The 14,354-nt window shown below is 44.6% G+C and overlaps 4 pseudogenes; all 4 read right to left on the bottom strand.

The window, feature by feature from the left end:
* Positions 1 to 1,382: 1,382 nt before the first annotated feature.
* Positions 1,383 to 1,502, bottom strand: LOC136643141 (5S ribosomal RNA; annotated as a pseudogene).
* Positions 1,503 to 3,922: 2,420 nt separating this feature from the next.
* Positions 3,923 to 4,041, bottom strand: LOC136642411 (5S ribosomal RNA; annotated as a pseudogene).
* An 818-nt stretch (positions 4,042 to 4,859) lies between these two features.
* LOC136642445 (5S ribosomal RNA) lies at positions 4,860 to 4,976 on the bottom strand (annotated as a pseudogene).
* Positions 4,977 to 14,017: 9,041 nt separating this feature from the next.
* On the bottom strand, positions 14,018 to 14,137 carry LOC136642628 (5S ribosomal RNA; annotated as a pseudogene).
* Between the last annotated feature and the right edge of the window lie 217 nt (positions 14,138 to 14,354).

The raw sequence follows: 14,354 nt of genomic DNA, 5'->3' as shown, positions 1-14,354 counted from the left end.
ACCATGGGAGCATCAAGTCTAATATATTAAAAATAAAATATTGAAATGAATGGGGTCCCACCTGAAATTGGCTCGCGACCCACCTAGTGGGTCCCAACCCACAGTTTGAGAACCACTGATCTATTGTATCTCTACCCACCTTTCAGTCAACCATCACCTTTGGGAAATCTTCTTGACTCCAGGCCTGGCAATCCTTAAATGCCATCTGAAAGTGTTTTTGTTTCATCAGGCCTATGTCTGCCTGACTAATGTTTGATTTGTTATCTTTTTGGGTTTGTTTTAACTGCTATATTATTCATTATTATTTTAATTTTTTTTCATTACTCTTTGGTTGTTTTCTATATTTTGTCTGTAAGCCACTTTGGATATCTCATGAATTAGACAGAAAGGTGGGGGAATAAAAAGTTTAAAATAAAAATACAGTTGGAACTCAGTATCTGTAGGGGATCTGTTCCCAGCCCCCCACAGATACCAAGCCCATGGATACTGAGATCCCCTGTGGGGGCCCACAGAGGACCTCCAGACTTAACTGGAAGTGCATTCCAGTTGTAACTGGAGGTGTTCTGAGGTTTGGAGAGGCCACACATGGTCTCCCTGCACCTCAGAAGGCCTCTGAGAGGCACTTCCAGTTTCTCAGCAAACTGGAAGTGGCTCTCAGAGGCCTTCTGAGGAGTGAGGAGGGTCACTATATTAGATCACCATATTGGTCACCATATTGGATCAAACCCACGGGTTCGGAATATGTGGATGAGGAGGGCGCACTAAATAAAAACAAAACCATATCTAATAACAATGATTACAAAATAAACCGAGATAAACACGAATGTAAATGTAGAACACTAAAAATAAAGAAATAAAATAATAATAACACAGGCCTACAAAATTGAGGGTCAGAAAAGTTTTTCCCAAACTTTATGGTGTTTTGATATGAATTTGGGGTGCTGATTCCAAAAATGGCATCCGTTTTGCCCTATCACGTCTAGTTTTGGAGATACAGTATAGCCTCATTAGTGAATGGTTCAAGCAGCTTCCTCAAGAGGAAGCCAGGGTGTAGGCTATACTTTATCTCCAAAACTAGGCGTGATAAGGCGAAACGGATGCCATTTTTGGAATCGGCACCCCAAATATACCCAGGAATTGGTGTAACGTTTAAGGAACCAAAATGTGTGTTGGCTTGTGTAATTTAAAAAATTATCATATTCTTTTTAGATAAACTACTAAGATAAACTGTTTGTCCAATCCTAACCTGCCCGGAACCCAGAAGAGCAGTGGTTCCAAAATGGCTGCCACGGCATCCTTTGCACTCCAGGCAGCTGCTGGCATCTCCTCAGGCTAAGGGGTTGGTTGGCTGGCAACCTTCAGTCTCGAAAGACTATGGTATAAGCCTACAGCACCCAGTATTCCCAAGCAGTCTCCCATCCAAGTACTAACCAGGCCTGACCCTGCTTAGCTTCCAAGATCAGATGAGATTGGGCATGTGCAGGGTAACAGTTGCTGTGGACATTTGTCCATTTCCCCCAGGGAAAGGCCCAAGGGCCACAATGGGCCTACTCAAGTCTGGGGCTACTCAAGAGGGGTGGTGATGGATATTATTTCATACCTTTCAGTAAGTCAAGAAGAACTTATCCAAAGCCAGCAAAGTGGACTTTTGTTCTTCTGTTGCATTTCATGTGGTTTAGAGAGATTAGGGTTCCCTAAAGGGAACCAAGATTGTAAAGTTACACATCCTTATAAACAGTTTTCCCTTTTATCAAAAGTTAGGCAAGTATTTTAATGACAGAGGAATTAATGAAATATTTAGGTAGTAGAAAAATCCATTGACACGTTTTTCAGACACGAGAAAAGTAATGCATAAACTGTGATTATTACATTTTTGGGAAAGTGTGTAACAATGAAGGGTTCCCCCCCTCTCGCTGATAATATTGGTATATGCAAATAATTGCCTTTCCCTTCTTTTTGATACAATTTCATTATTTGCATAGCTACTAGTGGTCCACCAATAAAGGCGAACGTCATATTAGGATTCATGACAGTTTTCACATTGTATTATCAATATGTGAAAATAATTGTCTGCTCTGAGATTAAATTACATTATTGTGTATCTTTTTCATGCCTAATATATAATGATGGATGGCTTTTATTTTCATCACCACCTGCAACCATTTAGTCACCCCTTGACTGTTCAAGATAAAATAATAAAAGGCAAGTGTTATGTTGCAAGCCACAGAATGCAGACAAAACAGTTGCCTGGTTCACATTTTTCTGTGCCTCATTCTGGTTCCTAAAAAGGTTTCAGTATATTCTGTGCTCCGAAAGAGAAAAATCCAGCCGACGGCCAATATTTGACAGAAATGAGAAAGAGGGGACACCGTGGGGAAAGGGTTCCCCCCCCCAAACACAATAATAATCTCAATGGATGATTTATACCCTGGATATGAAGTTTTTGTTTTGCTGTGCAACTCAGTTAAGTGCAATTAGGATCCAAAGCAGAGAGTAGTTAGTCTCATGAAATGAGAAATGAAAACATTGCAAATTGTAGAAAACATTTCAGTGCAGACTAGCTAATTTTGAAGTCCAAAGCAGTATAATCACACACTCTATTTTTTTTTTTAGTTTGTAAAATTAATCATGAAAAAACTCTGCTGATTAGTCAGAATTTAAACATTGAATCTGTAGCTCCCAGAGTTAGTAGTCCATGGGGTAATCTCCTTCCCATTAACCAGAAACCAAGTGTTCACCAGCATCATTACCCAAGTTTAGGGCTCCATCCTATGCAGCCCTGATGCTACACGGTACAGCAGCACCAAAACGGCCGCCTTGTATTCTCTGGGGCCAGAGAAGCAGCTGGAGGTATCCGCAAGGTAAGGAACATTGGCTCCCTTAACCCACGTAGCTCCCCTGCAGTCCCGATGGGTATTCTCGGATCAGCACCAGTGAAATCATGTCAGACTTTTAGGCACAGGACGGCTGATAGGATCCAGTGGTAGCCTCTGTCACTGTCTATGCCCCTTCCCAGAACTGAATCACCCAGCAGGCCCCTCATCCCATGCCAAAATGCCTTCCTGCTACTTAGCAGGTGCCTGACGGTGGAGTGCTCCTCCTGTTTCCCCCACTGGCATGGAACCCCTGCCAACAACTGGCACTGGCTCCCCTCTGGTGCCTTCCCCCCTTGGCTACTGCAACATGCCTTACAGCATGAGGTGAGACTTGGTTGAAAATTCCTCCTCAGCCATGAAGCGCTCTAAGTGTGTTGGAGCAAGTCATTATCTCTCCGTCTAACCTTACCTCACAGGGCTGTTATGAGGATAAAAATTAAGGGTGAAATTAGCCACAGTCGCTGATCTATGGTAATATTCTCACACTCTGTTATATTATCACATTCATAAGTATCGCCCGTTCCTTACACCACCTCGAATTCCTTTTTAAGAATAAGGAATTCTCTAGCAGCTCTGTTCAAAAAATAACACAGCAGAGTTCAGAATGGAAAATTATCATTGGATAACCTCGTGAGCACACAAAACCAAACTGAAATCCATTCTTTTTTTTTTTCATTTTAAAAAAGCCAACAAAACAGTCAGCTCCGAGTCAAAGGTTTAATCTTTTTCTGTGGGTCTATTATCTTGAAATCACAAGATGACAGTTTTCTCAGGCATACAAGAGAGAGTCAACCCAAATGCACCAGTAATAGATAATCTTATCAAATGTCAAGTTACTGAGGAGAAATGGCTTGAAAAATAGGCCTGCAGTCCATTGCTTGATTTGCTACCAGTGGATGTTAACGGTCCTGCCATGCAGCTTCAAACAGGGACACTTTTCAAACCGTTTACTGAATGGGCTTTTTGAAAAATATGCAACTCTCTGAGGTTTATTATTTAATTAAAGAAATGGTTGGCAACCTTCAGCCTCGAAAGACTATGGTATAAGCCTACAGCACCAGGTATTCCCAGGCGGTCTCCCATCCAAGTACTAACCAGGCCTGACCCTGCTTAGCTTCCAAGATCAGACAAGATTGGACGTGTGCAGGGTAACAGGGTTGTCTTGTTGTCCTTTTGAGAACCTATTTAAAAAAAAACAAAAAACTTTAGTCTTAAAAATGGTATTTTTTAAATAAAGAAAGAAATGGCTTTTATCGCTTCCTTGTCTCCAAAATGTACATAGAAGAAGGAGCAGGGACTTATAGAGAGAATGTTGGACTTTGACTGGGGAGCCCTGGGTTCAAATCTCTACTCATCCATAAAGTTGCAAGGGTAGAGTGGTAAAGTCAGTACTGAGCTAAATGGAGCAATGGTCTGATTCAGTACAGGGCACTGGTGTTCTTGGAGGCAGGCAAAATGCTAAGTTTCTTCAGGAATCTGGCCACTGGTGTAAAGTGCACCTCCTCCTTGCCTTCAGAGCCAGTCTGTGGCTGCAAATGCTTTTGCTTTTGCAGCTGTGGCTGGCTCTGAAAGAGAGGAGGAGGGACTGCTTTACATCAGAGGCCAAGTTCCTGAAGACACGTAGCATTCTGTCAGTTTCGTATGTTCAACTCCATAGTATGAGCTTAATCAGTCACTGTCTTTCAGCCTTTCCTATCTCACAGGGTTGTTACGATGACAAAATGGAGAAGGCTTCTACATCTTCTGCACCAACCTGCAGAGATGGTATCAGAAGACTCATGCATGCCTGCCAGCCTTCAGAATCTTTGACTGTGGTAGCAATGTAAATTCCATCAGACAAGCAGTGAGGAAATGCCAAGGGGGACCCCCAGTGCTGGGTTTTGCCCTAGGGCTCCAGCAAACTGCTGCCATCACTGCCACCCTGAGCAACTTGATGGAAGAAAGGTTGGTTGGCAACCTTCAGTCTCAAAAGACTATGGTATAAGCCTACAGCACCAGGTATTCCCAGGTGGTCTCCCATCCAAGTACTAACCAGGCATGACCCTGCTTAGCTTCTGAGATCAGACGAGATCAAGCATGTGCAGGGTAAGAAAGATAATCAATGGAAGAATATCCTGAGGCTCAGTGCTGAGCAGGGTTGCATTCTGGTTGCAGGATCGTCCTTCCCTAGGTTTTTGCAGTTTTGGAGAGCAAAACGGGCAACTCTTATTTCAGAAAATTACAGCCCCACATAAAAAAGGAACTAATTTGTACTGTACCTTAGATTTGAATTTTTGATCTGACAATCCACACTTGAGCTGAGAAATGAAATATAGTTTAATAGACTGAAGCTGCAATCCTATACATACTTTCCTGGAAGTAAACCCCATTGAACATAATGGAACTTCAGAGTGGACATGCTTAGGATTTAGCTGTGATTGTAATCTTATGCATATCTACTCAGAAGTAAACTGAGTTTAATGGGACTGACTCCCAGGTAACTAGGTACAGAATTGCAGCCTGAGTGCCAGGCTTGAGCTTCATATCCCTCCACCCACCTCCACCCCCACCTTTGGATCTTATGGGTTGACCATAGGCAAGTTCTCACCCTCAATTGCCCTGCTAGTTTCGTGATGCTAAAATGGGAATAATTTGCATGCCTTCATCCATGACAAACACTGATGAAGATCAAAACAAATATGACATATCAATAATAAAATTAATCTAGCTAGGTCCATCTGTTTTGACCTTTTCTACTTTGCGGGAGAAATGCCACTTCCTTATTTCATTTTTTGAAAAAAAGGAAAATTGGTGGTAGTGGCAGCATTAATAAGGACATGCTTGAGACATATTTTTTCCTGGCACAGCAAGAAGAGCGATATCTGGGAAACTGTTGGCTGCTTTTTCCTGTGTTCCATCTGCAGTCAAGAGCAGCCAATGAAAGAAAGAACAAGGAATGAAAGGAACCAGGACAGAAATTTCCTTGTGCTCTTTGGCAACAAGAAGCAAGGCACTGCACTGCTGTTAAGCATTAATGCGTGGTCAGGGCAGCTCTCTCCTTGCCTGGAGTGAAGGACAAAGTCTGGAAAGGGGAACCCTAGACTGTGACAACCTGGGACAACTATGGCCACTAGGAGGCTTCTTCCCGTGTAGCGTCTTAAGGGGGAAATGCTTGGCTTTACACCATTTGTAATTGCTGAGATAAAGACTGCCTTCATGTTCTATTATTAACTGTATTTGTAATCTCCGTAGCAAATTGCTTGAGAATTCTTTGAGAATAATGAACAAAGGTCTATCTCTCTAACAGCTAGCACACTGCAGCGGCCCAGGCAGTGGCCCCACCACACCTTGTGCCATTTTCCCACGCACCCCTCCCACAAGTGGCAGCCAAAGACGTGGGGGCAGGGATGGGAAGATTCACACTATACAGAGCATTTGTTCTGCTAAGCCTTTGGGGGAGAGTGAAGGAGATATGAGGGTGCCATTGTTGCCCCAACTGCGCTCCACTTGTTGGCTGACACTTCTGGGGCAGGAAAACTAGCAGCAAAAATATGTCATGTAACACATTTGTCGTCATTATATGTCATGGAGGCAAGACACGAGGGGATGCAAACCTCTGTTCTGCAGCAGGGCCCCACACATCGGCAATTTTGTGGCATTCTGAACATAAGAACATAAGAACAGCCCCACTGGATCAGGCCATAGGCCCATCTAGTCCAGCTTCCTGTATCTCACAGCAGTCCACCAAATGCCCCAAGGAGCACACCAGATAACAAGAGACCTGCATCCTGGTGCCCTCCCTTGCATCTGAAACTTGTATATACCCATATGCTCATGACTGCTATGCTGTAGTTTTAAAGTGATACACCTTTTTTAAAAAACATTTTTATTCTGTTTCAGATTATCTTATTAACTCTTGTTTGATGTTTGTATTTGCTCTGTGTGTGTCCGTGCCTGCATGCACACAGATATAAAGCAAATATAGGTGTATGCACAAATATAAATGTCAAATATTAATTAAATATAGGTGCTATACAGAGTCCTGATATATGTAACAGCAGCATCCATAACATGTGTCTATCATTAAGTTAGCAAAAGCAGTCAAATGATTTGAGAACTCTCTATCACCTTCCCTTTCCTAACTCTTTCCATTAAAAATATCAGTCGAATGATAAACAGAGTCTTCAGTTTCAGAGAGCAGAACCTGCCAGTTTGTTCCTTTGAAAAGTGTGCAATTTTCAAGCCATCATCAATATACTTGTGATTGCAGTATTCACCTCATTGAACTGATGGTTGAGCAAGTTGAATACATACTATCCTGTTGTACTTTCTAGCCAGTTGCCAGAAGTTCTTCTATCTTTGTTGACTTTTCTCTCCCCCTCTCTCTCTTGGCATTCAAAATCAAGATTTCATTTGATGTCACAGCAGGTGCTTCAATTCATGTAAGCGTTCAAATTAAAAGTTGGTTCGGAGTGCCAGAAGGCATTACGGTCAATAAAGGTGAGGAGGAAAACATACTCCAGTAGTGAGGAGTACTTGAGACTCCAACCAGAACAAGATACCTATCCAATTAAAACATGATTTGAAACATTAAAACATAACAGATGCTGAAGGCTCTTCTGCTGACTTAACCCCTGCCTCTTAAAATAAAGCAAACAAGGCAATATGACTCAAAAACGCTTCCAAGGATATTCAGATTGTGGTTATGGTAAATCCACAGGAGTTCCATAGTTTAGAGCTAGCTACCAAGAATATTTCTATCTATAAACTATGGGCACTACGGGTAACTTGAGGTTACTCTTGGTCAGCTATTGGTACATAGAAAGCTAGTCAAACTGTTGATCCATGAAGCTCAGCCTTGTCTACGTTGGCAATTGCTCTTCAGACTTTCAGACAGAGGTCTTTCCCTGCAGATACCAAGGACTGAACTGAAGGCCTTTTGAATGGAAGGCATATGCTCTACCACTGACCTATGACTGCATCTCCAGTCTTAAAGGGGAGAGCCTCTTAGACTCTCCAGTTTTTAAAGGGAGAGCCAACACTGTTACATTGAATGCCTGAAAAGAGTCTGGTGCTACAAAGAATTTAAATGGTTTCAAAAGATTTCGCCAAAGCAACTTTCTTATAGGGGCATGAGCTGCTTCAGAAAGTATCTTACAAGAACCCAAATGAGATTTCTTTGATCCAAAACTGAATGGATGATTGCCTGTCATTTCCCTGTGTCTACTTGTTCTTGCACATGGTGAAATCTAGATTCAACCACTTCTAATTCAATGATAGCTTTAAATTGTTGCCTTTCATGTGGTTAAATCTCAATTTCACTGGGTGAGGAAAACATCTAATAGAACAAGTTACTATATAAGAATGATAATAAAACATTAGTCCCACATAACGCTTCCATCAAAATATAGTATATAAACTCCCAAGCTGAGAATTAGTGTAATGAGCAGGACAATGTGCTGGGAAGTCCCTAGTTCAAATCTCACCTCAGTTATGAATTATCTGCTGGCTTGCCTAAGTCAAGTCTTTGAGATTCTCATCCTCAGTCCTTCTCACATCTATAATATGGGCCTAATATCATCGTCATCATCGTTCTTTATTTATGGTCACAGACCCAACATGGCCTAATATTAACTTACCCTACACAATTGTTGTAAAGGTAGTGAAAATGGGCAGCCTAATCCTAAACTCCACCGCTGATGCAAGGTATCAAGGCATCGCAATAGCTGCTGCTGTATCCCACAAGGCCAGAGCAGCTGCCAGAGACTCTTTGGAGTAAGGGAACATTTGTTCCTTTACCCCGGGTATAGCCCCAGTGGCATCAGTGGGTCTCCTTGAATCTGCACCCATTATTTAGCAGGCACAGAACCAAGGAGGCCAATCTCAGGCAGAGTGTTTTTGGAAGGGGGCATAGGATTTGGCAGCAGCCTCTGCCACCATCCCTGTTCCCTTCTGGGTCCTGATCTGCCCACTGGCCCATTCTCTTTCCGTCCAGTTCCACCCTCCCCCTTCCTTCCCCCTACCCTTCACCCATCCCAAAAAGCCTCCCCGCTGGCTGGCAGGGATACGTAACACCCGGTGCTCCAGTCCCACATTGTCCCAACACTGAAGCTCAGCACCAACTGACGCTGGCCTCTCTGTCAGCGCTGAGTGTCTCTTGTTCGCAGGAGAGTGCCTTACGGCACTTTTGCAACACCCAGCACCAGCACTGCGAGTGCTGTGGGCACCGGGGGATAGGATCCAGCCCAAAATGTGTGAAGTACTCTGAACACTTGAGGAAATAATTGTGTTAAAACTATGGGTTTCCCATCTTTTTTATGGGTGTTACAGGCAAGATTGCTTTGCAATTAAGTAGGCTATCAGTACATACTGCACATCATACCCAAACTATACACACATGTAATTTTAGGCACTTGTCCCTGTAATAATTGGAAATCATATTCCAATACCCGCCCCCCAAAAAAATCTGATTTGAATTGACCCTATGGACAGTGATAACATAAAAGAAATAATGAGTCACCATTTCTGCAGTCTGCTTATTTAATTTACCTAACCAATTCCTAGCTTTGACACCATGAGGTCAATATTAGGCAGGGTCCTGTGTTTTATATTAACCATCCTGTACAGCTCAAGATAGTGTGGGTATTTCCACATCCCTTCTAGGAGCCAGCCAATCCAATGAACTGCCCATTTTATTTATGCTTCCTTGTTCCTATTGACCATGTTTCCCCCAAAGGAGCGGGTTCAGAGAGCATGTGATTTTTGGTGTCCAGATCTTGAAAGATTTCATTAAATGGCCAACATCCACATCCTATTTGCTTTATAAACATTCATAGTGTGTCAGTAGCCAACCCAAATCTCTCACCCAGACAAGGACATGCTGTGCTTCATTTCTTGATTCTTAAGCAATAGATAAGACCAGTTACAGCCAGCTGATGCACTCACTCACCATTGGGTGCTGAGGACAAGGCATGTTCAAATTAAACATGAACTCAGTGTTAACTGTAAAAAAATGTTTTTTTCTGGAAACTGAGACCTCTTAATAGTTGTCTCAAAGCTAAGGAGAAAAATATCTGCTTTCCATTATGCTAATGCCCCTTTCTTCCCCCTGTCAACATTCAGCCATATCTGAGCATAGAATTTGCTCAATGTTTACAAAACATCCTCTGGTCTTTTTTTCTTTCTTTCTTTCGTTTTTTTGGGAAGGGGGAAGGTATGGCTTGCACATGAGTAGTGAAAGCCATTCACTGGAATATAAAATATTTCAAAGACACACTAATTTAATAAGACCATGTTCTCAGGAAATATCTGCTGCATTCTCTTTAAAACTCTCAGATTAGGTATTATCTCACTGTTTCTCTAGTAGGGGTCCATTCCTATGACCCTGTCTTACACATGCCAACATGATGCACTGAACTTTTTTGAGTGGCTACAGTTGGTGATGAGATGCCAGTCTTTGTTGCGTACAGTACACAGCGCTGGCATTCATGAACCTGGCAGGGCACCTAGAAGTCAACCCAGGCTAGTTGAAGGTTCTAGCTGCCACTGGGTCCCACTGGGACCTCACACATGAAGACTGTTCATCATTCTAAAGTGTGCGTTTTCCAAAAGTTGTTTTTACTGGACCACCTCTTCAGCCACTGAGACAGTTGGGTCAGTTCCATCGATCTTAAGTGTTTCACTATTGACCTGAAACCAGACCCTGAATCATGGTTTAAATTTACTTTCTCAAAGGTATTTTATCTTCATTTGGAGCTTGTCACTATGCCCCCTTCTTTCTGATTAACCTTTGCATTTTCCCCTTCCTCAACAAGATGATTCCTTTTTAATTATAGTCTCACGGTATAGCCATTATCCTTTTACTTGCTTCTGACATCACAGTAAACAGTTCATGTACGTTTGGCAAACAGGCTCAGTATCCATTTTTGAAAACACAGAAGAATGTGTAAGAGGTGCCTGAGGGGGGGACATGATTGAGACATACAAAATTATGCAGGGGATGGACAGAGCTGATAGGGAGATGCTCTTTACCCTCTCACACAACATCAGAACCAGGGGACATCCACTAAAATTGAGTGTTGAGAGAGTTAGGACAGACAAAAGAAAATATTTCTTTACTCAGCATGTAGTTGGTCTGTGGAACTCCTTGCTAGAGCATGTGGTGATGGCGACTGGCCTGGATGCCTTTAAAAGGGGATTGGACAAGTTTCTGGAGGGAAAATCCATTACAGGTTACAAGCCATAATGGGTATGTGCAACCTCCTGATTTTAGAAATGGGCTATGTCAGATGCAAGGGAGGGCAGCAGGATGCAGGTCTCTTATTATCAGGTGTGCTCCCTGGGGCATTTGGTGGGCCGCTGTGAGATACAGGAAGCTGGACTAGATGGGCCTATGGCCTGATCCAGCGGGGCTGTTCTTATGTTCTTATGTATCTAACCTGTTGAATCAAATGATGGCATGCACTGAGTCTTTGCTGTACTCGAAGGATATTACCCTAGTTCAGTGGCGTAGCTAACCAAGTTGCTGCCTGGTGCAAAAAAAATTTTGTAGCCCCCCTCCCGGCAATGACATCAAATTTAATTAATTACATTGGGTCTTTTTATTTGTTAAAGTGAGTGAGAAATGTTAGCTAATATTTTAAAATAGCAAACACTTGTTGAAAGTACTTATTGCACTTTTACAGCGCATGTCTACTCAAAAGTAAGTCCCATTGTGTTCAATGGGGCTTACTCCCTGGTAAGTGAAGTAAGGTAGGATTGCAGCCTTACACAGTTTGAGATGTGCAGGAGGGGGCTGGAGACAATCATAGGAGCCAGCAGCTAATCTTTAGGAAGTGGAATGGAGGAATTATGTGAATAAATGATGAGGCCAAACCACCTGCTGCTCAGTGCTCCTGCTGCAACTTGCCTCCCAGGTTGCTGTGCCTTGCTTGCTACCCTCCTCAAGTCCCTGCACATGCGCAGGTAACCTCTCACAGTCAGCCAACTCAGAGCCCAATTCTCTAGATGTCTACTTGGAAGCAAGCCCAGTCTAGTCAATGGGGCTTACTCCCAGGAAAGTGGGGAGAGGATTGCCGCCTTGGAGCCCAATCCTCTGCCTGACTACTTGGAAGCAAGCCCATTATAGTCAATGGGGCTTACTCCCAGGAAAGTGTGGATAGGGTTGCAGCCTCAGAGCCCAATCTCCTGCATGTCTACTCAGGAGTAAGCCCTACTGGCTTAGATTGCGGAGACAATTGGGCTGCTGCAGCCTTGCCAGGAGGAGAGAGGAGGATAAGGGGGCAGGCAAGTAGAGAGAGGACTGTGAAGGGCAGGGGAGTGGTGAGCAACTGCACAAGGGGAACCCCCTCCTCAGTCCAGGATGGGCTCCACAAGGGTCTCTGGGGGCTATTCCTGCTTATCGGGGGCTCTATCTCTCTCTCACACACATACATACCCAGTGTCCTGATCAGCATCCAACAGCCCCCCCAACTCACTTCTTCCTCCCTCTCTAAACACAAGCAAGCAGTGATGCACTCTGCTCCGCTCCCCACGCACCTCTCTTGCCATTTCAGCCAAATAGGGCTTCAGGGGGCAGCATGTTGAGCAGGACAGGTGGAGGAAATCATGGAGGGAATGAGGGCTGGCAGGTGCATGAAAGGAAGACTCCGAGGAGGTCTGTGCCCATTGCCAGCATCTCAGCTGCGGGGGGGAGGGGGGAGAGGGCCAGCTCCTTGTGCCTGCTGCGACCTGCAGTTCTTGAGCTCTGCTGGAAGCAGTGAGCTAGACTACCTTCCATCTCGGCTGCAGGGAGGGGCAACATGCAGTTTCGCCCCTCTCAGTGACTGTTGCCCCTCCTCCCTCCGGAGTGCCTGGCACTGGCAGGGCTTCCAGCATCAGCCTAATTGTTGCTCACTAGTGCTGTTGCCTGCAAGTTGTTGCCCCCTCAGCCACATTGTTGCCCCCATCCACCCTGTAGCCCGGTGCACCTGCTACCCCCTGCACCCCCCTAGCTACGCTACTGCCCTAGTTATTAGTGTAACAGCTCAATCCCACCCCTGTTTACAACAGTGGGACAAGTGTCCTACTGTAACAAAAGGCCCTGCAACGGCAAACAGAGTATACTGCTACCAGGCCGGTTCAAGCACAGTGGCAGCAGCATTGGAGCTGCACTGCCATGGACCTCAGACTGTTCCAAGGCAGGAGTTGGTGGGGGTCATTCCGTGGGCAGGGAGGAAGAGGACAGCACTGGCGATCCTGTGCTGCCCAGGGCCTGGACCACAGAATGCCACCCCCATCAATCACCCCCCTTACATCTGCAGGGCATGCACAGCCTCCTCCAGATGTCCAGTGGCCTTCTGAGGGCCTTCTTCTCAGGGCTGGGGAGGTCGCACCCTAGCTGCTGCGGAGGCCTTCTAAGGCCACTAGAGGGCCTTTAAATGTCACTTCTGGTTTTTGTTGGAAAAGGGATGTTTGAAGGCCCTCCGGAGGCCAGAGGGTGACCAAGAAAGGCAGCGGCAACCAAGGGTGTGGATGCTGGTGGGGAGGCGTGGCACCCCGATTCATTTTCCCATTGAACACCCCCCAGGTACACCAGTGGAGGACAGAAAGTGTTTGGGAGTGAATTGGGGGAGGAAAGGGGGCAGGGAGGGTGGTCTTGGCAGGAAATGTGCACAGTGAATCCTTCCCCCATTTTCCAACCTGCTTTCTTTCCTTACCCTTTCTCTCCTATGACTTACACCAGCTATATACAGCAGCTGACATAGGTCCAAGGAGACCGCCCACCCCCAAAGTCCATCAGGGGGCCTATGCACAGATAAAGGAAAGATATTTTCCCTTACCTCATGCATGCCTCCTGATTGGCCTCCCCACCATAGCATGCAGTGTGCATCTTCCTGCTTCTGCATGGCAGGAGATAGAATTGGGCTGATGGTTCCTTTGTTCTGATGACAAGAAAAGGAACCAGCAATGATGAAGCTGGTATACGAAAGAAGACCACCTTGGAACCACTCAGGGAGAAAGGTGGGGTAAAAATACTGTTAATAAATAAATAATAAGCAATAAATTTTAAATGCCTAAAAAAGTAGCCAGGAGGAGGGCCACTAAACTCACTGTGGCAGTCAGCCACATGGTACTAATTCACTTACGGTTGGTAACCTTCAGTCTCGAAAGACTATGGTATAAGCCTACAGCACCTGGTATTCCCGGGCGGTCTCCCATCCAAGTACTAACCAGGCCTGGCCCTGCTTAGCTTCCAGGATCAGATGAGATCGGGCATGTGCAGGGTAACATTCACTGTGTCCTTATAAAATGCAGGGTAATGTGATATGGTAACTGTTTTTACAATTTCTTAGAAACACTGTCTCCCCATTTGGTTGTATGCAGCCCATGATGAGTTTACAAGGAACCACCAGACTGTGAACTGCCATGGTATCCACATGGAGGACAACTGCTTGCCAAGTCTGCTTGGGAAAGCATGTGAAACAATGGAGTCAAGCTGAAGCAAAGCAGATTTTGCTT

This window comes from Tiliqua scincoides, chromosome 2 (assembly GCF_035046505.1).
Source record: "Tiliqua scincoides isolate rTilSci1 chromosome 2, rTilSci1.hap2, whole genome shotgun sequence".
Lineage (NCBI taxonomy): Eukaryota > Metazoa > Chordata > Lepidosauria > Squamata > Scincidae > Tiliqua > Tiliqua scincoides.
This window is presented reverse-complemented; position numbering and strand designations above follow the sequence as displayed.